The sequence below is a fragment of the Schistocerca cancellata genome, chromosome 4 (genome assembly GCF_023864275.1).
Source record: "Schistocerca cancellata isolate TAMUIC-IGC-003103 chromosome 4, iqSchCanc2.1, whole genome shotgun sequence".
Classification (NCBI taxonomy): Eukaryota; Metazoa; Arthropoda; class Insecta; order Orthoptera; family Acrididae; genus Schistocerca; species Schistocerca cancellata.
Window position 1 is genome coordinate 96,495,128 of NC_064629.1, and position 26,846 is coordinate 96,521,973.

The 26,846-nt window shown below is 42.9% G+C and overlaps 1 pseudogene; it reads left to right on the forward strand.

Moving 5' to 3' along the window:
• The first annotated feature begins 24,556 nt into the window (after window positions 1–24,556).
• LOC126185657 (5S ribosomal RNA) lies at window positions 24,557–24,673 on the forward strand (annotated as a pseudogene).
• The last annotated feature ends 2,173 nt before the right edge of the window (window positions 24,674–26,846 follow it).

Consider the following 26,846-nt stretch of genomic DNA (forward strand, 5'->3'; position numbering starts at 1 on the left):
CGTCCGGCGGACCCAAGAATTTAATTACTCCGTATTACGTATGCTTTACGATAGCGCCAGGCAAGCTCGTCCATGGTTTATGGATGTACGGTGAATTAAAGCCAAATTGCTACAACAAAAACATTTTCAGATGGAGGAACTCCGGACGAGGTCCAACCACGTTCCTCTCTACAAGATGTACTAACTTCATTGTACCATCTTATCCGTTTGGGGGGCGCAGGAAACGCAGTTGTACTGAATGCCTTGCTAACACGGATGGTCGAGTGTCAACGTCCCACCGTGACATTCTCAACTGATTTTTTAACTTCTGAACTGAGTTTTATGATGCCCGGATGAAAGTTTTTCTGACGATTTTTCCCTTTTGCTGGAATGTGTCATCACCCCTGAATTAAATGATGTTTCTTTAGTTATTTCGCCAAGGAAGATAAATTGTTACCGGGTATCAAGTCACCTTGACTGGGTGGTATTCCTAAAGAATTTTTTGTTCATTTTTATCCTCTTATAGGTGACACAATAACGTTGATGGTCAATGGGGGGATAAGGGGTGTCTCGCTTCCAGCTCCTTTCAAGGAAGATAAAATGATGTTCATCCCGAAAACTACAGGCCGACGTGATCTCGACTCACTTTGACCTATTGCTATCCTAAACATCGACTATACAATTGTCACTCGATTTATAAACACCCGACTCTCTAAGTTGCTCGACATAATCATTGCGTTAATCAAAGTTGTGTGCCTGGACGTGCGATACTGACTTCTGTTTTCAAATGTTCAGATGTCGTGTCAGTGGCTGTGTCCACTAACATCTCAAGGGACTTGCTTTCTCTCATTTCCAACAAGGCATTTGATCGTGTATGGTAGAGTTTTTTAATGAATGTGTTAATCTATTTGTGTTTTACTCGCGATGCATACCAGGTATTAGAGTATACAGGGTGTTACAAAAAGGTACGGCCAAACTTTCAGGAAACATTCCTCACACACAAATAAAGAAAAGATGTTATATGGACATGTGTCCGGAAACGCTTAATTTCTATGTTAGAGCTCATTTTAGTTTCGTCAGTATGTACTGTACTTCCTCGATTCACAATCAACATGTGTGGGCTGACGATAATCCGCACGCAATTGTGCAATCACGTCATCAACACAGATTTTCTGTGAACGTTTGGGCAGGCATTGTTGGTGATGTCTTGGTTGGGCCCCATGTTCTTCCACCTACGCTCAATGGAGCACGTTATCATGATTTCATACGGGTTACTCTACCTGTGCTGCTAGAACATGTGCCTTTACAAGTACGACACAACATGTGGTTCATGCACGATGGAGCCCCTGCACATTTCAGTCGAAGTGTTAGTACGCTTCTCAACAACAGATTCGGTGACCGATGGATTGGTAGAGGCGGACCAATTCCATGGCCTCCACACTCTCTCGACCTCAACCCTCTTGACTTTCATTTATGGGGGCATTTGAAAGCTCTTGTCTACGCAACCCCGGTACCAAATGTAGAGACTCTTCGTGCTCATATTGTGGACGGCTGTGATACATTACGCCATTCTCCAGGGCTGCATCAGCGCATCAGGGATTCCATGTGACGAGGGTGGATGCATTTTGACATTTTGAACATTTCCTGTAACAAAGTGTTTGAAGACACGCTGGTACGTTCTGTTGCTGTGTGTTTCCAGTCCATGATTAATGTCATTTGAATAGAAGTAATAAAATGAGCTCTAACATGGAAAGTAAGCGTTTCCGGACACATGTCCACATAACATATTTTCTTTCTTTGTGTGTGAGGAATGTTTCCTGAAAGGTTGGCCGTACCTTTTTGTAACACCCTTTATTTTCACTGGTATCCCTGCCTCCGTGATTGTGAACAGTCACCGGTCTCCCTGGATTTCGATCCGTTTAGATTTACCTCTGGGAAGCCACTAAACAATGTCACTCTTTGTTTTTTCTTGGAACCCTTGCTTCACATTTTTACCATTCAAACTACATGGATGGACTATTGTGGGGAACGATTTTCGGTCCGCGCGTACGCCGATGACGTCATAGTTTTAGTACGGAATGTACCGACATGTTCGGGCTCAAGGATACTTTGGATGGTTTTCGTCGCATTGCTGATGCCCACATTAATGATCCCAATTGCACGTTCTTGCAGCTGAGTGACATTAACCGTGTGGAAATTCCGTGGTAGATCGTGAAAAGATCTTACGGATCATAGTGGACTAGAAGCCGACCAAATGGCGGCACTTAACTGCTGAGGAATTACGATTTGTGTTCAGAGAACGATTCTTGAACACGAAGGCCATTGCCTTGGCCTCCTTCATCAAGTACGGGTCATAGACACATATATTTTCAGTTATACAGATATTCCCCCTTCCCACTTTGATGGCCTAAGGACTCAAATAACTGTCCGGTCGATTCCTGTGGCGACGACACACGTTTTGACTTCAGCAAGAAGTGGTGGCCAGTCCCCGCTAGCTCGGAGGATTAGGACTACCCCACATTTATGTGAAGGTGTCCATTTCGTTTGTACGACGCAATGTGTTAACATGTACACAGGCGACGTATTCAATAACATCTCGTTTATTTTCCTATCTCAATCAGTCAGTCTGACTCCTCCTGTCGATGTTGGACGGATTAACCCTAGATTGCGACATATCCGCGAGTATTTTATTATTGGCAGTTTCTTAGGTCCTAATATCCTTAAAAAGATACATCTCACTATCGGAGTCTTACTATCCCATAGGGATGAACCCTCTTGCCTCTCATCTGTTTAAATAACTTCCCTTCCTGTATTACCGACGGAGAGCGCTTCGTTGCGGTATAGGGTCATTCATCGTTTGGTACCGACTGGTGACCATCTTTCTCGCATAGGCCTCCGCTCTACTGCTTAGTGTTACGAATGTCATCACACTCATACATTACTTCACTGGATCATCTCTTGTGGACGCGATCATTGGCTCCGTATCCGTCGACAAATGACGTTTCTTTCCCGAGGGCCAAAATCCGCTTTTTCAGATTAATTTTCTACTTGTCTGGACGCATCCCTTTTTCCTCAGACGAAAACGAATTCGATCGTCTGGCTCCTGGGACACTACCTTCACTATGTTGTTGAAGGAGAGAATGATCCATATCCCCGTGTCTTTCACGAATATCTGCAGATTGCAGAATGGAATTCGCCGCGGTTGCCACGTTATCGTGCACTTTTTGCAAATAGGCTTTTTCTTGTCCTTAGTCGACAGGGTGTTCGTTAAGTTCCCCTGTGGTCTTTGATACCTCCCTATTTCCGGTGCCCAATCACGTGAAGCCTTATTTTTGTTCATTTTATTTGCTTATACACATGTAAAAATAGTATAGAGATATAATAGGCTGTGAGTTAGTTTCCTGGTTGTTCAGAATCTTTTTTTCATTCGCACCTTGTATGACATGACGATTTTGACCATGCCCGTCTGAATGTTCATGAAAGTACCAAGTCAATCAGTTAAAAAAAAAAAAGAATACAGCTCTTGCCCACAAAAACCAGAGGTGCCAAGATCGAGTCTCGGTCCGGTGCACAGGTTTAATCCACCAGGAAGTTTCGCATCAGTGTTGCAGAGTGAAAAATTTGTACTGGAAACATCCGCCAGGCGGTGGTTAAGCCTCATCTCCGCAACGTCCTTTCTTCCAGGAGTGCTAATCCTCCAAGTTTCGCAGGAAAACTTCTTTGAAGTTTGGAAGATAGGAAATGAGGTACTGGCGTAAGTAAGGCTGTGAGGACGGGTCGTGAGTAGTGCTGGGGTACCTCAATGGGTCAGTCTGCTCTTGTCAGAGGTGAGAACCGATTGTGTTGTTTGCGTCCCGCCAGCAGAGCTGTACACAGGCAGTTGTGTACTTCGTAGCTGTTGCGAGGTGTTGAGCATACTTTCTAAATAGGGTGCACTTCCATAAACAGGCCACGATCAAAATCATTTTTCAACAGAATCACGCCAAACCACATGCATATGACGTTGAACGACTCCTACGAGGCGATCGACATCTAGAACCCCTGGACATAGTGGGCGTCCTCTTCTCAATTACGGCCAGGGTCGATTACGTCGAGATGATAAATATCGTTGTGTGCTAAACTGTGGGGAAAAAATTCATGAACTCATTTGAGTTCGAACATTCTGATGGTCACATCAGGGCGGTTACAGTGGACCATGCAGGCCTGGGCTTGCGCACCATTCGAGTCTTTAAGCATCCCTTTGAAGTGCTGGCCGATGTCATAATTGCGGCCTTACGACCGTATGAAAACGTGATCGGATATGTGGCTAAGAAATGGCAACGATCCTCCCCCTCACCTACGACCCTGTGGCGCATAGCGTCTACTATAGTGGACAGCTGTTAATGGTCGTTTCTTTGGCATTTACAATCAGTCCTGAGGCTGCAAATGCACACAATCTACTGCAGGGGGCACTCCCTCCTGGTGTTGTGTCCTGGGGAATGGATGTGTGTGATGTCCTTAGGTTAGTTAGGTTTAAGTAGTTCTAAGTTCTAGGGGACTCATGACCTTAGAAGTTAAGTCCCATAGTGCTCAGAGCCATTTGAACAATTTTTTTGTTGTGTCCTGCATGCATTTTCAGCCTCATGACTGATTGTAAACGCCAGAGAATTAACCATTAAAAGTTTTCCACTGCAGTGAAATTCATGCACCACAGGGTGAAATCGGCGAAGACATCCTCCGTGGACGGCGAAACTGCCAATCACCTGAGGGATCCGATTTCCTACGAATCTAACAAGGACATGACCCAGGTCATGCCATCACCCAAGCCGGCGACAACCATGCAACACCCCAACTGCCGGTACAGGGAGAACCTCCAGAAAACATGGACGTCGACAACAGAGTCGAGCCAACATCGGCATTCCTTACTGAGGGAGTGATGGCGAGCGACTAACACTCACACTCCGACATGGAAACTCATGTCCCTAAGCAATCATCACCTCAAAAACATAAAAAGTTGCGGTTTTCACTTTCCAATGATTCCGTCCTCCACAAAATGGAAAAAGAAAGTGGCAGTGTTATGTGGAGGGCATAGAGGACATGTCCGCCTCAGGAGCGGGACCACCTGACATGTGCCAACTCAAGACATGTCGACTTATCTCCTCTCGACCTGCTGGATACGACGTCAAGGAAAGCTGACCCTCCATCAGCAGCCCGTTGAAAAAAAATTCAGAATACCAACTTTGGAACTTCTGCTCAACAGCAGCTGGCAGCTTAGACCAATGGGCAGACAACACTGAATACGAGACGTCGACAGAAGAGAGGGAGGAAAATAGGAGTGATATCCAGTGTGCCACTCTGGTGAACAAGTGAATGGCAGCGAGACTGTGGCATTTAGGTGACGATATCCTACTCTATCGTCGTCAATGACGACACCACCAGAAGCATAGACAAGACGAAAAGGTTTTCAGCTGGCCGCAATCAACCTCAACGCTGTCCGTATGCTCCATAACTTTTCCACGTAGCAAGACAAGCTTAATGCTGTGGACATCGACATCGCTCTCCTACAAGGTCTCTTCAGTTTCACAGCTAATGTCTCTCACGCTTCGTTCACCAGCAGCATCGTCGCCATCTCATTTAGAGAGTGCTTGATAGTCGGTGACGTTTGATATCTCCTGAGTGTATGGGGCATGGTCGCCACAGTTAATTGAGTTCGACTCACTAATGTCTATGCCCTTTCCAGTACAGATGGACGGTGGTAACACTCCATCTTTTTTACAGAGGACATCCAAGTGCTCTATCAGCTGTTTGGTGCTTCTCGCGACACCACTCACTACGTGTATGGAGTAGAAAGCGGTGTCATTGAGACAGTACATCCTGGACTTTAAAAACACACGCGGTCAAGTGAGCGTGTCCCGCTGTCCCGCAGACGTGGCCGAGCCAGCGCTAGGCGTGGAGGCCAAGGATGGCCGTTTTTCACAACAGCTGTATATAAATTGTAGTAGTTTGCAGGATAACCCCTTTTTGAATGCTGCACATGAATTTTACTTACATCCAGAGGCGTTTCGTCTTTTTGACAAGATATACGCTGTGAGTGACCTTGGTTATTGCATCTTTTTCCTTTTCACGTACAGCTCTTTAGAGTTAAGACTGTTCATGTAAATATTTTATAATCAAATGAAAATTTACTTCCAGAGAAAAACGTCTCATTCAGTAACTAAAGATCGTGCAGTTTTTCCCCATATGGAAAACCTTTTGGTGGTCCCACTATTCTCGTAGACTCATTGTAATTTCGTAACATAGCATTATTTAAACCGTTATTTTCAGTTTATAGTGTGTCATTTGTATCTGTAAGTAATCGGGAAGTAGGCACCACTTATAGAAACAAAACCTTTCCTTTTTCCACAAATGGTGTGGGCTATATCATATTGCTTATATTACTGCGTGGAATCGTATAAATTGCAAATGGAAACATTTGGTTATTAAATCACTTTACTCCCATGTTTGCCACAACAGACGTACATCTCTGCCACACGAGCACGGAATTTCTGCGACCGTCATTTCACATCCACTTCGCGTTTTCAATATATTTGTGTAACTTAATAGTGCGTAGAATATTAGCTGTTAATTATTTCGACACATAAAACCAGGTAAGAACTCTCAATACGATGTTTTTTACTTTTATTGTAACCAATGATTCTATGCGCTTTATTTCACGTTCTAGTCCCGATCTGGCACACTGTTTTAGTAGCATTGAAGCTTTGAGAATCGGTCATGAGTCGTGTTCAGTCGCTAAGAGCAATTCTTGCCTAACAAGAGATTCCAGATTCGAATCATGGACCAGCAAAGTGTTTCTAACCGTCAAGAAGTTTCAGATCTTTCTGAATGCAATTCAGTTATTTCCTGATGGCAGCCTAATAAGAAAGTAACTGGTTCATAGCAAATAAATCCTAGCAGAAAAATTCGAATTGTGTGTTTCTCGTCCTCAGATGGCTGGTATACCAAATCATCTTTGTGTGTTTTCCACCCTTGAATGGCGTATATAACAACTCATTTTTTGTCACTTCGTTCAGCTATTTGTATAGACCAGACCATATCCATTTCTGGTCTTTTAACAGTACAACTACATGGTAGGGTTCTGTCTTATTTTTTGTCACTGCGTTTATTTTTCTGCTTCTAAAATGGTTCAAATGGCTCTGAGCACTATGGGACTCAACTGCTGAGGTCATTAGTCCCCTAGAACTTAGAACTAGTTAAACCTAACTAACCTAAGGACATCACAAACATCCATGCCCGAGGCAGGATTCGAACCTGCGACCGTAGCGGTCTTGCGGTTCCAGGCTGCAGCGCCTTTAATCGCACGGCCACTTCGGCCGGCTTTTTTCTGCTTCTTCTCGCAATTTACAGCATTATTCTTTCCACTGCATGTCTCGGATCTTTGTTCACTTAACATCTATGACACACTATTGTAGTTCATCACTAGCAATATGATATAGACTTTCAGTATTGCTATGAATCTATTTGTACTAGAATATATGGTTATGTCGGTTTTTCGTACTTCGTTTTTCTCCGTTGTTTGCTTTATGACCTCAGTCTATCGCAAATTCCGGTGCTCTTAACTTTCTCAAAAGTGTTTCCTGATAAGAATGACTTCTTCCCTCCAGGGATTATAATATGCATTTGTTTGGTTAGGCAATGATTCAGAGCTTCTAGAAATTTTTAAAAAGTCGTGTTTTACACAGAGATGTATTGTCACCTCACTGCACAACCAGTATCAGTCATAAACAGCTTTTTGCTCCGGCAGAGATTTACTATATGCTACATGTGGTCCACTTTTGTAGTTGAACTGACATGGTTTTTGACACGATACTTTATAGCGGTCGTATGTTGCCATATACCTGATTACAATGTCACCTGAAGATGCTATGTTTATGACTGAAACTTGTTGTGTAATAAAGTGAAAGCCGGCCGGTGTGGCCGTGCGGTTCTAGGCGCTTCAGACTAGAACCGCGTGACCGCTACGGTCGCAGGTTCGAATCCTGCCTCGGGCATGGATGTGTGTGATGTCCTGTTATGTCCTTAGGTTAGTTAGGTTTAAGTAGTTCTAACTTCTAGGGGACTGATGACAACAGATGTTAAGTCCCATAGTGCTCCGAGCCATTTGAATTTTTTTGAATAAAGTGAAAACAGAGCTTTGCGCAAATTATGACTTTTCAGAAATTCGTATTTGAGTTCAGGGAGCAGTTTTCATAATACTCGCGTGTTGAACGAAACTGCCGGCAATAAAAGTCTAGCAGCATATCTCTGAACTGTTTTCATAACTTCCTTCAGTCCAATCTGGTGGGGATCCCAAACAATCCAGTAGGACTCAAAAATAGGTAGCATTATTATTCTGCACGCGGTGTCTTTTGAAGATGAGTAAAGTTTCCTAGAATTGCTGCAATAAACCGAAGCCGACCTTTCGCCTTCCGTCCAACAGGCCGTACGTGTTCGTTTCAATTCAAGTTGCTCTGCAACGTTACGCCTAAATATTGAAATGACGTGACGTGACCTTATCAAGCAACACACTAATAATACTGAATTCGAACATTACAGGTTTGTTTTTCATCACACAAAATACATATTCTGTCCATGTCATTCTGCATCCTCCTACAGTCACTCATCGACGACACTTTCCTGTACACTATGACGTCATCACCGAACAGTCGCTGACAGCTGCTCCCTCTGTGCTTCAGGTCGTTTATTTCTATAGATAACCAGAGCGCCCCTGTCACACTTCCCTGGGATACATTGGACGATACATTTCTCTCTGTGTGTACTCGCCGTCCAGGACAAAAATACTGGGTTCTGTAACTTACAAAGTCTTCCAGTCTCTCATGTATCCGAGAACCTATTCAGCATACTCCGACCTTAGTTAACAGTCTGAAATATGGCGTTGTGTTGAACGCTTTCCGGAAATCTAAGTAATGGAATCTGCTTTTTGCCATACATCCGTGGTTCGCAGAATATCGTGCGAGAACGATGCTCTTCTGGTCAGACAACTTTTGAATGGATACATATAACGCATGTAACGCTTTACTGTTCTGTTTCTCTGCACTACGAGGTTATTCATTGGCTTACCCCTTTTATTTTGCTTTTCCCCTACAACATATGCCAAAAAGCTCGAAAATGGACATCGCACAGGGATAAAATAATTGTTACAGGTGTTCAGTTCTGTCCTGACAGAACCATAGAGATTGAAGAGAATGGGTTTGTGCTTTAACTTTTTTCTCTCTTATTGTCATAGCAGTGGCACGAATATTTCAGGGTTGTCCTTGTCGCTTTAAACATTTGACAAAGTTTAAGTTATTCCCTACTGTTCTTAGAAACTAGAAATTTGAACAGTGGGGAGGTCTCTAGTCAAATGTGGAAGACATAGAACGAATAATTGTTCTCATACTTAACACTTTGTTTTTGTGGACATCAGAAAACATGCGGTTTACTTTAAAGTTATCTTAGAGTACCTATAATAACGAGCTGCTCGCTTCATCTCCAGAAAGTTACTCAAAATTTCATTCTCAGATTATATGTTTGGTACATTGTTGCAAAATTAGCGAAACGAATGGAAACACGCACGATATATCGAGAGCGAGTAAGATGGGGCATTGATAAGAGATTGGAATTGTATTCAAAACAGCGGCGGCTGGATTTCCAGCCTCATAGATTTAAGTTTGGTTTGAGTTCTCTAAATAGCTTAAAGCAAACGTTGGTTAATAGGTTCTGCCGATTTTCTTTCCCCGTTTTCCTCGAACTTTTCTCTATCGACTGGACTTTAAGCCCTAATCACTCTATTTTTTTGTTTATTCGGAGATGTTATCATGTTACACCATCAATTTTAGTAGAGTAGTCCGTAGAATGATTCACATACTGCAAATTCAATGACAGTAGATCAATTCTCGCAGGCGTGCTAGGCAAGGCAGATATATGGGGAGACTGCAAAGAGGACGACACATACTGGGAGACTGAAACTGTGAGAAGCGTTTCTCAGTAAGAAAATTCTCAACGAAAGTTTTTAGGACCTGTATTTGAGTATCGATACGACGCAGTAATAACTGGTCAGGAAGTTTTCCCCAAGTGTGTTGGTATGGCAAATTAAAATTAAAATAGTCTGACATATTACCGATTGTTCTAATGGGCAATTGAATAAGGCAGAGCTCTATAGTAGGGTGCAGTATTCTGTTCGGCTTGTCGTGACTCGTACTCCACAAGACACCAGTGGTGTTGGGCCACTATACTAATGAAAGGCCGCTCAACAGTCCTCCACAGCTCACGAAGGTTGGTTCCAGCAGAACCCAAGGCATGAAAATCTTTCATGCTAGCATCCCAGATGTGATCAATAGGATTAAAGGCAGGTGTCCTGGAGGGCCATCCAAGTAGCCCCATGTCTGTGGAGTGTTTATCGAAACACTTTCACACAGCTGGGGAGCGATGGTTGGCGCATTATCTTGCTGAATGTAGAGGTCTCCAGTGGTGTCCTTTGGGTGAACAAACATGTGTACATAATCTGCCAGCTGGTCCCCTTGTCGTTCGTTTGTTACATGCAGCAGGTGTTCCAGTAGATCCTACGTAAACATTTTTTATACTAGTATGTCACCAGAGGAGTGGTCTGCACCGTGCTGAAGTCGGCAATTCGGAATCTCATTCGGTTTCTGCGACACTCTTTTCAGAGTGTACCAAGACTCACCATTCGCCATTTTCTCCATTTTTCAGTGGCAGTGTTGCCAGGGCCCATGGTAATCTCTGTGTCTTGTGACGTGCGTCTAGCAGACCAACTGCTCTGGGAAGCTAGCTGTTGTACCTCATACTGAGGAGATGCTTGTTGGTGGTATTACTGCTCTTATATTAACGTTAGCTAATATCGAAACGTCGAGATATGTGCTACGTTGTGTCCTGTTTGTCAACTGTTCCTAACCACATTGGTTTACAATGTCACTTGTTGAGCACGGAAGGGTGAAGTGTAGGCAGTTAAATCTGTATGTGGATACAGTACAATCTCACGCGTCGCTTCCAGCGAACGTCGTAATAGTCCCTCCAAGTGATCTGTTTCACTGTAAGCTCTGTGTCTGCTTATTCATGATGTGTACTTGGTCTTCTGTCGCCTAAATGGCAGATGTTAGTAGACTCTATTGACCATTTTCATCAAAATCCAGGTTATCAAATTATACCGTTGGTACGATGCTGCAGAATAGAATCGTGTTTATACAAATGTGGAACTGCAGTACTCAATACGACAGGCACTGATGATGAGACAGCTAGAGAAAAAACTAGAAGTCTCATATTGTTCCTCTTTGGTGCCCGTTTGTCAGTCATTAGTGGACTAGCAGAGTGTCTGATAATACGATACAGCGTGCCACGGAAGAGTTGACGAATCACGGCGGATTGTACCTCTAAAATATACTTCCATAATTTAAGGACATGTTCGAGTAGACAGATATACAAACACTGTGGTGTCACCGCCAGACACCACACTTGCTAGGTGGTAGCCTTTAAATCGGCCGCGGTCCGTTAGTATACGTCGGACCCGCTGTCGCAACTATCAGTGATTGCAGACCGAGCACCGCCACACGGCAGGTCTAGCCTAGAGAGACTCCCTAGCACTAGCCCCAGTTGTACAGCCGACTTTGCTAGCGATGGTTCACTGTCTACATACGTTCTCATTTGCAGAGACGACAGTATAGCATAGCCTTCAGCTACGTCATTTGCTACGACCTAGCAAGGCGCCATATTCTTCAAGAATGTATTCTGAACAGACAATATTGTGAATCATGTACCGTCAAGAGTGACGTTCATCATTAATGGATTAAAGTTAAGTATCAAACTAATTACGTCCGCTTACTTCCTTGTCATATTCCAGACCTCACGTCAGTATAGTCCTTCCCTCCTCACGCCAGCCTGCGTGAGCTAAAACGCGTGCATTTCGGCCTCCTCTAGTAACACTGTGTTGGCTCTTCTGCCAACACAACAAACACCATCAGAATTTACTTGGTTATCAGACCGAAGAGACCTCGTGTTACTGCCGACTGGCTGCTGTATCCTCCTCTGTCGCAAACATAATTTGTTAGCACAAATGGAAGGGCACGTGTTAAGCACATCACTCTATCCACTATTAATATTATCTTTCGAGGCTGGAGCTATTACTTCACGATCAAGTTCTTCCTCAAGTGACATCATTCGGTTGAGTAGTCCTACTGCCGAAAAGGTTTTTCGTCGATAACAACCAGACTGTACACGGATACTGTATGAATCTGTCATCTGCTCTAAACATTCACTACGGGGGCAGATTCGTACTGTTACTACTACAGGGGTATCCTCAATTACAGCAGTAAAAGAAACAGAACATTAATCCTTTAATTCCTTGTCTCCGGTCTGAAACAGAGTTATATAATATGATGAAAGTTCAAAACTGAACTAAAAGTGTAGTATACCAGCCACGTGCACTGTAAATTACTGGTCTAGCTAGATACAGATTTTGGAAATCCATGTTAGTCGATGAAATGAAATGGCACATTGTTAAACGCAGTGGAAGCTGGAGGAGGCGCGCTTTAACTTCCCGTCAGGGCATCCATATTTACGTTTTCCATTCTTTAACATTAGCTTTGAAGGTACAGGGTGTCCAGAAAAGGGCTCCCTGATTTCAAAATTAAATATCTCGGAAACAAAGATCGATAGAGGAATGCAGTAAACGGTATGTTTATTGTGAAAGCTGTAAGAAGTTTATACAGCAGTTTGAAATAATAGTTTCAAAAGCTGCTAACAGATGGCGCTGTACGCTGTACAGCTCATATCAGCATACATAAGTGAAAAAATCGTATGAAAACAATCTTTGCAAACAATCACATCACAATGTTTTCAAAATGTTCACCATTGGCACTACAGAGGTGGCGCCAACGAAGATTGAAATTCTCCATCACATTTCGTAGTGTCTCAACCGAAATGGATTCACATGCCACAGAGATCGCCGATTCAAGCTCGTCCAGCGTGGCGGGATGCTTCGGGTAGAACATGTCTTTCACTGTGCCTCACAAAAAAGTCACAGGGAGTCAAATCCGGCGAATATGGAGGCCAATCCATGCCTGCACCAGTAAATTTGGGATATTCCAAAGCAATGACTCGATTCCCGAAGTATTCCTCAAGAAAGCGAAACACTTGTTCGGTCCTATGTGGTCGGGCTCCATCTTGCATAAACCACTCAGTAGCTGGTCGATCCTCTAACGCTTGCTGTGTGGCGACAAATTGTTCCAAAATTGCAACGTAACGTGCACCAGTGACCGTTTCTCGAATGAAAAAAGGGCCAAGAATGCCTCTGCTGCATACTGCAGCCCACACAGTAACTTTAGGAGAATACAGGGGTTTCGCTTCACACCAATATGGCTTTTCGGAACCCCAAAGTCGCCATTTCTGCTTATTCACGTATCCATTCAGGTGGAAGTGTGCTTCATATGTAAACCAGATGCAGCCAACATCAAATCCTTCACTATCAATCATTGTGAGCATCTGATTAGTAAAGGCAACCCTTTGTTGCAAAGCTCGTACGGGTATGGCCTGGTGCGTTTGAATTTTGAATGGAAACATGTGTAGGCTCTTTCTCAGTATTTTCTGCGTGCTGGAACGCTTCAAACCAGTCTCAGATGAAATTCTACGGACGGATGACATTGGATTTCGCTGAATAATTCCAGAAACTGTGGCGATATTTTCAGGCGTAACTGCGGTTTGCTTGCGGCCAACATGCCCCACTAGATCATCAGTTACGCTGCCTGTTCGTTGAAATTTTGCGAAGAGCGTACGAATGGTTTTCGCATCGGGTCCTTTTGGAACATTAAATACGCTTGAAAACTTCGCCTTGTTGCCGTAGGACTCTCTTCTAACCTGTGGTACTCTAGCACCAGAAAAACGCGTTGTTCAATGGAGTATATGGTTTTAATCTTTTCCTTCAGTACGCTAACCTCCTTTCACGTTTCAATACTGGAACTGATCGCTATGGGCTTCGGATCACTATTTCTACTAGGCATTACGTATGGCGATTACAGCGCCATTTGTTAGCAGCTTTTGTAACTATTATTTCAAACTGCTGTACAAACTTCTTACAGCTTTCACAATAAACATACCGTTTACTGCATTCCTCTATCGATCTCTGTTTTCGAGATATTTAATTTTGAAATCAGGGAGTCCTTTTCCGGACACCCTGTAAATGGTTCCTTTGAAAAGGACAGTGTCGACCTGCCTCCCCATTTTTGCTCAATACGTTCGTGTGTCCTGACTCTAATGCCCTTCCTTTATTATTGTGTACGCCCAGTTAGCTGCGTGTTCAGGGTGACGGATTGCCGCCCTACGGGCCCGGGTTCGATTCTCGCCTGGGTCGGGGATTTTCTTAGCATTGGGATTGGGTGTTGTGCTGTCTTCATAATCATTTCATCCCCATCCGGCGCGCAGGTCACCCAATGTGGTGTCGGATGTAATAAGACCTGCTCCAAGACGGATGGGCCTGCCCCGTAAGGGGCCTCCTGTCCAATGACGCCAAACGCTCCTTTCCATTTTTTTCCTTCTTGTAAATAGCACAACAAGTAACGGAGCTCACTGTGAAAGGGTACAGTACCGCCCGCATTGAAAATAGGTACAACATTCTTCGTTATTCTTGTCAGAACAACATATTTTTTCTAATAATAACTCAATTTCACTTAATACACCGAAGCCGGATACAAGTGTAGGAAATAATGACAATTTATTTATTTAAGTGATCACATGTGCACTCGCACAAAATAAATCCCTATATCCAATTTGGTGAGATCTGTGGAATGAATGAATGTATGGTCGTCTGCTAACCACAGATAGTGAATGTGCACTATATGATCATCTTTGAGACGATCCTTTGGTCACCTTTGGTGGAACCAAAGAGATGAAATTTACCGGAGCTTTTAGTGCCTGAAATGTGGCTGACCAATACGGCAGCAAGGTGCTCCCCCACTTCGACAGAGGTGCGAGATGACCTGAAGAACGGCCATGTTTTCGGCACTCTGCCACTGGATCTAGTGTTGGTAAGACCTGTCTTAGGTGTGCTCCGTAAAGACAAAAGAGTGGAGACATGGTATGCATGTGAAATACTTAAGAGTAGTTTGGAATAATAATTTCTCTATTTCAGGAACTTTTGTGGGGAGAATTAAATGTCAGGCAGGTAATATTAAAGAGATCGTAGTAATCTTCGGAAGTGACCAATGGTCACAATGAAACCACGTGTAGCAATAAGTTGAAATACTTCCGAGTGCTTAAGTTAAGCTGAATTACTAGCGTGTGTACTATAAGTTGGAAATATTTAAGAAATGGCGTGTGCAGGACTTGAAATTAGAGACGAGTACTTCCACGTGGTGAGTACTGTTTGAGTCTCAATCTGTGTATGAGATAAAGGATAAAGAGAAGTACTCGTCCATGGTATCAGTTGAGGACTCGCGTGTGTGATGAATATGTTCTTAATATTACTTTGCGTGTTATGTTTCCGTGTGACGCTTGATTCAAACTATAATACTCTGAGAGAGAAGCAAGGTGAGTCAGTCGTCTATCCAGCAACGCCACTTGGCTTGCATTGCACAGGAAGACGTGCATATATCCTTCAGAGTTCGTAGTAGGAAAGGAAAGTTACGAAGTGGGGCAGTGACGTGTGAAACTGGGGAGAACATTAATTGAAGTGGGAAATCTGAAAGTGATGTGATTATATCGTTGTGACTATTCTTGGTGTTGTATTGTATGTTGCCAGCGTGGTGTATTTCATGTAATTTAAGTATGTGCGGTTTGCATGGGAGTGTAGCAAGATAGTTTCAGAGGTAGTGGGTTATGCATGTTCCTTTTGTACCGCTCGGTCTGGAGGAAATTTTCGTGATGATGGGTGAGTGAGAGTCGAAGTGTGAGATACAGCAAAAGATCAACCATCCTATCCAGAAAGTGCACTGTAGTGTTAAATAATTACGAGACCATAAGATAGAGAATCACCAATGTAAAGCCATGCCCACTGGGCGGAATTTCTCATGTGTTATTGTTGTAGGTTATAGAATTTGTGTGTTTAGGTTATAGAATTTATCGGAATAAAAAAGATAGTGAAAAGAAAAAGATTGGTGGCGTTTTCCTTCGAACAGTATGTTGTCATGATATCCAGAATTTATAATGTGTTCGCCATTCATATTCAGTGCGATGGCCACGTGTTGATCAAAGTCACTAAATAAGAAAGAAAATGTGGTATTGCCAGTGCGTAGTGAACAGTCAGAGTTGAGTAAATTACTAATAGTCAGATGTGCGTTTCCGTTCCCGTTGCGTAATATTCAAACAGGAGAATAACTTGTAACTTAATTGTGAGTACTAGAGCTCATGTTACTCGATAAATACGAATGAATCCACTCGCTTGGCAGACCATTCATCTTGCAGGCCTGACTGCTTGATGCCACAGTGTGAGTACGGCATGTGGGAGCCTCTCAAATGAAAATAGAGTTACATCCTTAATGTATCCAAGAGCAGTTGTATTTTCACATTCACATATTCTCGAAAATTTTCCATAAGTAGTAGTGAATAAATCAGTTAAAAGTATAACTGGAAATTCTAAACAGTAACTTTTATATTAATCGTACAAGATTTTCATTTATAGAATTCTTAGATACTGTCAGATGATTTCGTATGGTCTTTAATTCGTTGTCAATACAGGTGCAGGTGCAGACACAACTTTCTTTTAAATGTATACTTTAACATGTGTTCCGTCCCTAATGACTTTGTACTCGACGTAGCATTTTATGTTCTACTCACTCCAGATCTTTTACACTGACTGTTTTTTTTCGGTATTTGGTTAATCGAATATGATATCAAAGGTGGCAATAATTACAGCCTGAGCAAGTATATACAACCAATCAACACACGAAAGCTCCATCAGCAAATGTAAAACTAAGAAATTTAAGGTATGGAACAGTGTAAATAACTCCCTTACACACAGTTTACAATGACGTGAATATAAAGGTATGTTAGTGTAGAGTTTTAGGTTGCTCATGTCCTGAAAAGAAGTGTAAAATCCTTTCAGCTTCCCTGACAATATTACGAAATAAGTCCCGTTCTTAATTAACATACATTATCTTCAGTTTGTGGTGTCACCGCCAGACACCACACTTGCTAGGTGGTATCCTTTAAATCGGCCGCGGTCCGTTAGTATACGTCGGACCCGCGTGTCGCCACTATCAGTGATTGCAGACCGAGCGCCGCCACACGGCAGGTCTAGAGAGACTTCCTAGCACTCGCCCCAGTTGTGCAACCGACTTTGCTAGCGATGGTTCACTGACTAAATACGCTCTCATTTGCCGAGACGATAGTTAGCATAGCCTTCAGCTAGGTGAATTGCTACGACCTAGCAAGGCGCCATTACCAGTTACTATTGATACTGAATCATGTACAGTCAAGAGCGACGCTCATCATTAATGGATTAAAGTTAAGTATTCCACCAGCTACGTCCGTTCTTCTAAATTCTAATTTCCTTGACCTGTTCCAGACCTCACGCCAGCCTGCGTGAGCTAAAACGCGTGCCTTTCGGCTTCCTCTAGTAACCCGGTGTTGGCTCTCCTGGCAACCCACAACACAGTTTATTCTTCATTTCTTCCTGAAATAGACATACATCGAAACTTGATAGCTGAAGACAGTTTCCTTTCAGCTAGTTATAGTATATGCATTACAAAAATTTCAAAGCCACATAAAGCGATTATGACAAACCGTTCGCTAGGGTATAACATTATTTAATATATTGTAGATGCTTCCTCGGCTATTAACGAATAGGTCTTGTAAGGTGCTGGACATTTAAAAAATTTATTCCACTCTGAGCATGAATCAGATTTTCTCCTACATTAATACAGTGGCATACTGGACAAAACTTGCACAGTCAAACCTTATTTGACCTCGCAACTGAACAGCAGCTTTTGTGCCTGTGAATCGGGTTGTATTCTCCCTTCACTTGGGCTGCAGTTTGGAAAAACCTCCCATCGAAAATTCTGCCACATTTGGCAATTCTGTGCCATAGCTGAAAGTTGGGAACGCGGCGCAGCTCTCTCCGCACGCTATATCCGGAGTTCGACTCCCGGCGGACCCCTCGCTCACTGTTACAGTGCTGCCCCTGGGGCAGCTGAACGGTGGCTCTAAAATTCTACGATCCCCTATCTCCTGGTCGGCAGCCATTTGGCTGTGAGCGCGGTCTGCGTGCTGGGGGACTACTGTGTTCTCGCCGCGGTCATGTTTGGCGCATTCACTGCGTTCACTCCCACTGCTTTTACACAGATTACGTTTTACACTCCTGATTAATATTTTGGGTATAGCTACCTCTTATTGAGTAACGTTGTCGAATAAGAAGTGAAAAAAAATTGCTGCTGATTTGTACCTTCAGATAACTGTAGTAAATGTAGCGTTATTCTTTGATAAATTTACTTTGATCGTGCTGTTGTGAAGGAAAATATTCTTTATTGAACTGCAGCTCAACCTGTTTCAGTATTGCACAGAGGCAGAACTACTTTGAAAATTTCTTGGGCAATGACAACGAAATGATCTGAAATCGACGACAATCAAGAGTTATGTAGGCATTTTGGAGTAAAGCGTCGTACGAATGTAATATTAAATGTATAACTTTAGCAGTTCATATTATTTTAATTTATTAATTCTAGATGTTGGCATGGTGGACGATACATCTGGAAAATGCGTAACAATTTGTGTACTATAGAAAAGTCACAGCAGAATTGTTTCAGTCCACTGAAATCATTATTATCATTCTACAGCACATTTATTAGTTTTTATGATAAGATGTAAATTTTTAGAAGGATTAAATACTGTTACTTCTGTAACATTTGTAACATACATTTTTAGAAGTGTGTAGTCCTAGTGAGACGCTTCAGGTGGTATAAATCACAGATACAATAAACCTTTGATTTTTGTGTTTTAGAATAGTTGAAATGAGAGTATTGTGCAGCGAAGACAACGCCAATGGAAAGTTTTTTTAATCATCTTCTCACTAAGGGAGATGGCTCTAACGAAATTTTGAGGAGCACCACGAACTGCCAAGTAGTTGTATGTTGTCAAACAAGTTGAACTTCGTAAAAGTTAAGTTTAGTTTGGTTGTTAAACAATGCAGCTGGATGACATATTAAACAATCACCGATATTTCGGCAGGTAAACACCCCATCGCCGGCCGGTGTGGCCGAGCGGTTCTAGGATCTTCAGTCTGGAACCGCGCGACCGCTACGGTCGCAGGTTCGAATCCTGCCTCGCGCATGGATGTGTGTGACGTCCTTAGGTTTAAGTAGTTAGGTTTAAGTAGTTCTAAGTTCTAGGGAACTGACGACCTTAGATATTAAGTCCCATAGTACTCAGAGCCATTTTTTGAAACACCCCATCATTTCCAAAGCACAAATGCAACGAAACAGCAGTACGAGGGTAGACTAAAGAAATACTGATACTGTTGTAAATGGTCGTTGCTGTGTTGGGAAAGAACAAGAGCTACAAGCGCTGATAGAAAATACATGAGAAGAAATTGATACAGGCACTGAAAGCTGGCTAAATTCAATTTCAGCAAAGTGTTTTCGAAGGAACTAACCTTGTTCAGATAGGATAGATTAAATTCAATAGTGGTGTCATATGTGTTGCTGTTAGATGTACTTTATCTTGTAATAAAATTGAAATAGATAGCTGCTGTGAATTAGGGTAGAAGATGCACTCGACAATAGGAATAAATTAATAATTGAGTCCTTTTACCGACCCCGCTTCTCGGATGATACAGTTGTTGAAGCGTTCAAAGAAAATACGAGTCTCATTTCGTATAGGTACCAGACTCACACAATTATCGTTGGTGCTGAATTCAATGTAGCCTCGGGACGACGGCGGAAATACATTCTTATAGTACCTCACTCATATGTACTTGGTGGTGACGTAAATCTACTCTCGATATATTGGTGAAATTATATGGTAAAAGTAGGTGGTAGGCATAAAACATTGTCCGAAATTGTACTAAACTCATTCTCTGAAAACGATTTTGAGCAATTAGTTCAGGATCCCACATAAAGTGTAGGTGGCAACGTTAAAATACTAGACCTCTTGCCAACAAACACTCCTGAGCGGATATAGAGCTTCGTGACGGATACAGGTATCCTTATAGCGACACTGAATACCGTAGCATCTAATTCTAGGAAAAATAAACGAATTGTATATCTATTTAAAAAAGTAGATTAAATTATCTTGGTGAATTCCTTAGAGAAAGTCTCCATTCCTTCCAAACTAACTAGGAAATCCTAGACCAGATGTGGATTAAATTCAAAGAAATAGTGTTGACGGCATCTTAGGGATTCATACAAAGTTAATTAATAAGAGGCGGAACAGATCTCCCACGGTACACAAAACAGGTCAGCACACTGTGGCGGAGCAACTAAAAAGCATGCCAGATTTACAGGAATGCAAAATTTCTAAGATTGGTGGGGTTTTACAGAAGCTCAAAATTTAGCACGAACTTCAATGGAAATGATTCTACTAATTTTCTCACTGAAACTCTGTCTGTAAAGCTGGCAGAAAATCCAGAGATATTCAGGCCGTATCTAAAGAACACCAGAGGCAAGTCAGTCAGTACTTCACCACGCGACAGAAATGGTAGTGTTACAGATGACAGAGCTCCTAAAGCGGAGATACTAAACTCGGTTTTTCGTAATTCCTTCAGCGAAGAAGAGGATGCAGTAAATATTCCTGATTTCCAGCAAAGAGTAACTTAGGTATATATATAGTTGTAGAGAATCGACTTAAGTTACTCAGTAAAGGCAAGTATTCAGGTCCAGGTAGTACATCAGTTTCGTTCCTTTCTGAGTATGCTGCTGCGGTGTCTCCATATTTAAGAATCATATACAACCATCCACTCGACGAAAGACCCACACCTAAGGACTGGGAAGTCACACAGGTCGCACTAATACTTAAGAAAGAAACTAGAAGTAATCCGCTGAATTATAGAGCGTTATTACTAATACCAATTTGCAGTAAGATTTTGAAATATGTACTGTGTTCGATTGTTATGAAATACCACGAAGAAAACGATCTACTGACACATAGGACTAAGAAAATATCGTTGTTTTGAAACATATCTGAGCCTTTATTCGCACGAAGTATAGGGCACTATCGACAAGGGATCTCGATTTGATTTCATGTTTCTGGATTTCCAGAAGACTTTTGACAGACCTCTTCACAAGCGGCTTTTAATCAAATCGCGTGCCTATGGAGTATCATCGTCTCATATGTGCGAATGCACACATGATTTCCTGTCAAAAAGGACACAGTTCGTAGTAATTTATGGGAAGTCATCGAGTAAAGCAGAAGGAATATCTGACGTTCCCCAAGAAAGTGTTAAAGGCCCACTGATATTTTTTGTCTATACTGAGGTGACAAAAGTCATGGAATACATCCTAATACCGTGTCGGATCTCCTTTTGCCCGGAGCCGCGCGGGGTAGCCCTGCGGTCTCGGCGCCTTGCCACGGTACGCGTAGCTCCCCCCGTCGGAGGTTCGAGTCCTCCCTCGGGCTGTGTGTGGTTCTTAGTGTAAGTTACTATAATTTAGAATAAGTGGTGAGTAGGCCTAGGGACCAATGACCTCAGCAGTTTGGTCCCATAGTCCTTACCACAAATTTCCTGTTTCGCCCAGAGTAGTGCAGGAACTCGACAAGGCATGGACTCAACAAGTCGTAAGCAGTCCTCCACAGAAATAATGAGCCATGCTACGTCTATAGCTGTTCATAATTGCGAAAGGGTTGCCGGTCCATGGTTTTCTGCAAGAAATGACTTCTCTATTATGTCGCATGAATATTCGCTGGGATTCATGTCGGCAATCTGGGTGGAAAACTTATTCGTTGGAATCGTCCAGAACGTTCTTCAAACCAATCACGAACAATTGTAGCCCGGTGACATGGAGCACTGTCATTCATAAAAATGAAGACCACGAATGGTTGCAAATGTTCCCCTGGTAGCCGAACATAGCCACTTCCAGTTGATGATTGGCATGATCGGCTCGTCTGAGCCAGAGCACCCAGTCCACCACGAGCCTTGTTGACGACTTGGTCCTTGGCTTCATGAGGCCTGCGCCACACTCGAACCCTACCATCAGCTCTTACCAACTGAAATTGGGACTCATCTGACCAGGCCACAGTTTTCCGGTCGTCTATGGTCCAACTGATGTGGTCACGAGCCCAGGAGTGGGGCTGCAGGCAATGTACTGTTAGCAAAGGCACTCACGTCAGTCGTCTGCTTCCATAGCCCATGAACGCCAAATTTTGCCGCTCTGTACTAAAGGATACACTCGCCGTCCGTCCCACATTGATATCTGTTGTTATTTTACGCAGTGTTGCTCGTCTGTTATCACTGAAAACTCTATGCAAACGCCACTGTTCTCGGTCGTTATGTGAACGCCGTCTGCCACTGCGTTGTCGGCAGTGAGAAGTAATGCCTGTAATTTGGCATTCTCGACGCACTCTTGGCGCCATGCATCTCGGACTATTGAATTCCCTAACAATTTCCGAAATGGGATGTCCCATGAGTCTAGTCTCCAACTACCATTTAGCGATCAAAGTAAGTTAATTCCTGTCGTGCGGCCATAATCACGACGGACACCTTTTCACGTGAATCACCTGAGTACAAATGACAGCTCCCCCAGTGCACTGCCCTTTCATGCATTGTGTACGCGATACTTCTGCCATCCATATATGTGCATATCGCAATTCCATGACTTCCATCACGTCAGTGCATATAAACGCTTTGGCAGACAATGTGAACAGCGCCCTTAGATTGCCTACAGATGATGCTGCCGTTTACCGTCTAGTAAAGCAGTCAAAAGATGAATATGTATTACAAAATTATTTAGACAATATACCTGTAGGGTACTAAAAGTGTCAGTTGACCCTGAACAATTAAAAGTATTAAGTTCTCTACATGAGTAGTAAACAGAAACCGTTTAATTTTGTTTAAGCGATAAACATAAATTTAAAGGTTGCCGTTTCACCTAAATACCTAAGAACTATAATTACGAACAACTTAAATTGGAGGGAGCACATAGGAAATGTTGTGGGAAAGGTGAACAAAGACTGCATATTATTTTCTGACGACTTAGAAGACGCAACAAATTTACTAAAGAGACTGCCTAAACTATTATTATTGTCCGCTCCCTGGTAGAGTATAGCTGCGCAGTTTTGGAACCTTACAAGATAGGATTGAAGGGGAGACATCGAAAACGTTGTAACAAGGGCAGTTCGATTTGTATTATCGTGACATAGAAGAGGCAGCGTCACGGATACAGTACGCGAGTTGGGGTGGCAATCTCTAAAATAAAGGCATTTTTCGTTGTGGCGAGATCTTTTTACAGAATTTCAGTCATAATCTTTCCCCTCCGTGTGCTAAAATATTCATTGACCTCCACAGAAGTAGGGAGGAATGATCATAGTAACAAAAAAAGATAGATTAGAACCCACATAAGATTTACGAGTGCATTTATGCTATATGATCTTCGAGAGTGGAACAGTCGAGAAATTATCTGAAGTGGTTTTATGAACCGTCTGCCAAGCACTTGGATGTGAATTGCAGAACAATGATATTTATGTTAACGTAGAGCGCTGTGTAAGGATATTTAAACACATGGACACATGGAAATGAGGGGGGGAGTGGATCACTGCCCAAGAATCATAATACGGCGTATTTAGAAAGACAACACACAAACACACACACACACACACACACACACACACACACACACGCACACACACACCAGAAACCACCAGCGCCGCCACACAACCAAAGACGACCAACGTCACAAGCTACCAGTGGTGAATGTCAGTTACCAACGGTTTTGCAACTAGAACTAATTCCGCACCTCTGCTGTTTGAACAGGAAGAGAGGAGAATTCCAAGTAGAATTTAAGAAAAATGGTCTGACCAGTGTACGAAATGCTATAACTGCCAAAGATATGCTAGACACTGCCCTTACAAAAACAAAGACCATACTGCACAGACCCTAAAGGGGAACTAATCTTAAATAATGATCGAAAAACACACCTACACCGTGTTTTCGCAGTGAATGAGTCAAGACTGGTTTTTTACGTGCTGACCATATACTTTCCGATTCAGAAATCCTGTAAATACTCGTATACATAGGTATACAAAACTTAAAGACGAAATTAGCTCTTTCACGATGAGCCTTGGACAATACATAGAAATAACTGCTATGGTGTAGTGCATAAGGTAAATGAAAAAAATAGAGGATGAGATGAACAAAAAGAGACTTATATTCCAAGAGAATAACTACACTGAGGTCGCAGCGCTTCGTAATGTTTTCCTGGGCATTACAAAAGGCGAGATATAGTTCTTAATAAGGTGCGTCATCACCGCAGACGAAACTGCATGCTCTGTAGCGAGCTCCCATGCTGCCCACAAAGCCGGTAAAGACTTCTTGTGGTGGGCGTTCCATTTCTCCACCAGCGCGGTTGACAAGAAGTGGATGTTCGTTGGTGCATGTAGACGAGCTGAAATTCGTCCCGCCCATGCGTCATCTGGCAACGGCCTTGCCACAGTGGATACACCGGTTCCCGTGAGATCACCGAAGTTAAGCGCTGTCGGGCGTGGCCGGCACTAGGATGGGTGACCATCCAGCCGCCATGTGCCGTTGCCATTTTTCGGGGTGCACTCAGCCTCGTGATGTCAATTGAGGAGCTACTCGACCGAATAGTAGCGGCTCCGGTCAAAGAAAACCATCATAACGACTGGGAAAGCGGTGTGCTGACTACACGCCCCTCCTATCCGCATCCTAAACTGAGGATGACACGGCGGTCGGATGGTCCTGATGGGCCGCTTGTGGCCTGAAGACGGAGTGCTTTATGCATCATCTACGTGCCAGATGGAATTTAAAGTCGGGGTAACCGTCGTCACTCGCCTAATACCGAAAGTTTCAAGTCCTTCTCCAATGCACTGCTTCTGCTCTGTTCGATGCGGTCGCGCATTGTCATCCATAAACATGAAGTCAGGGCCCTCATATGGCAAAAGGTGTGAACTCGTAATGCACCCAGGAACATTGTCGTTTTCGTTGTGCAGGTGTTATGGTGTGGGGAGGCATAATGTTACATAGGCACACTGACCTTCAAATCTTTGAACACTTTACACTCAGCAGTCAACGTTCTTGCGACGCCTTATTCCATCTCCATGTGCGTCTTTTTAGGGGCGCATTAGGCCCTAACTTGATTTTTAAGGATGGGAATGTGCGACCGCGTCGAACTGTGCTGGAGGAGGGGCTCTTGGAAGGATGGGATATTAGAAGTATAGACTGGCCAACCCGTTTCCCCTACTTAAATCCCATCGACCACTTGAGAAATGCGTTGGGAAGACGTAGTACAGCACATCCACATGCACTAATGTCCGTCCAGCAGTTGTGAAGCACGTTGGATGCCTGAGCACAACTCTTTACAGACCTTCTCATCAGCGTTGGACCACGTAGCAGAGCATGCATTCCGGTTTGTGGTGATCACATACCCTATTAAGCTATTAACAACCATGTCCCAACTTTTTTATGTTCAGGGGACCATTTCGTTTTAGATTCGAGGGTCTTAGGAACGAACAAAAAGGTTTTCAGTCTCAAAGGGTGCAGGTCAAGCACAGGAAAACGATTGACCTAGGAAACATAAGTATTATAGTTGTAAATCGTCGTAGTAGAAACAGAGCACCACGTGCTAATAGAAAGCACTGAAACACAAATAGTTATAGATACTATAAACTGGGTAAAACCCGAGATACGTTCACCTGAAATTTTTAGAAAGGACCTGACGGTGACGAGAAATGATAGACTGAACGCAGTTCGTGATGCCGTGTTTTTTGCTGTTAGGAGTAATCTGTCTCGCAGCGCAATTGAAGGAGATAGATCCTGTGAGTTAGTATGGGTAGAGGTATTCTTGGAAACTGGAGTAAATTAATAATCGATTCTTTTTACCCACCTACCGCTCGGATGATACAGATGCTAAACAGTCTCATTTGAAATAGGTACTCCGCTCATATATACTTAGTGGTGACTTAAATCTACGCTTGGAATGTTGGCGAAATTATATGCTTACACTCGGAGGTAGGAAAAAAACGTTATCTGAAGGCACACTAAATGTTTTCTCAGAAAATTAATTTGACAATTAGTTCATGAGCGCATCCGAAGTGTAATTGGTTGCTAAAACATATCCTACCCATTAGCGACAAATAACGCGGAGCAAACATTATTTCGGATACAGGGATTAGTGACCACAAGGTCGACGTAGTGAGACAATACTGTAACCCACAAACCCACCAAAAACAAACGTAAAATAAATCTATCTGGAAATACCTATGAAAGTATAGAACGGATGTGGCCTAAATTCAAAGAAATAGTATCAACAGCAGTGGCGAGATTTATACCAATTAAATTAATTAGTAGACGGAACTGACCCCTTATGGTACGCAAAACAGGTGAGAACACTGTTGCAGAAGCATCGAAAGAAGCATGCCAGATTTAAAAGGACGCGAAGTCATACAGATTGTCAAAGTTTAAGAGAAGCTCGAAATTTAACTCAAATTTCAGTGCATGGGGCTTTTAATAGTTTCCACAACGAAACTCTGTTTCGAAATATGGCAGAAAATCCAAAGAGTATCTGGTCGTACATGAAGTACACCAGTGGTAAGAAACAATCAATACCTTCAATGTGCGATACCGATCTCATGTTTCTGATGACAGTGGAGTTATTAAATACAGTTTTCGGAAATTCGTTCACTAAAGAATACGAAGTAAATATTCTAGAATTCGAATCCAGGACTGCTGCCAACAGGAGTATCGT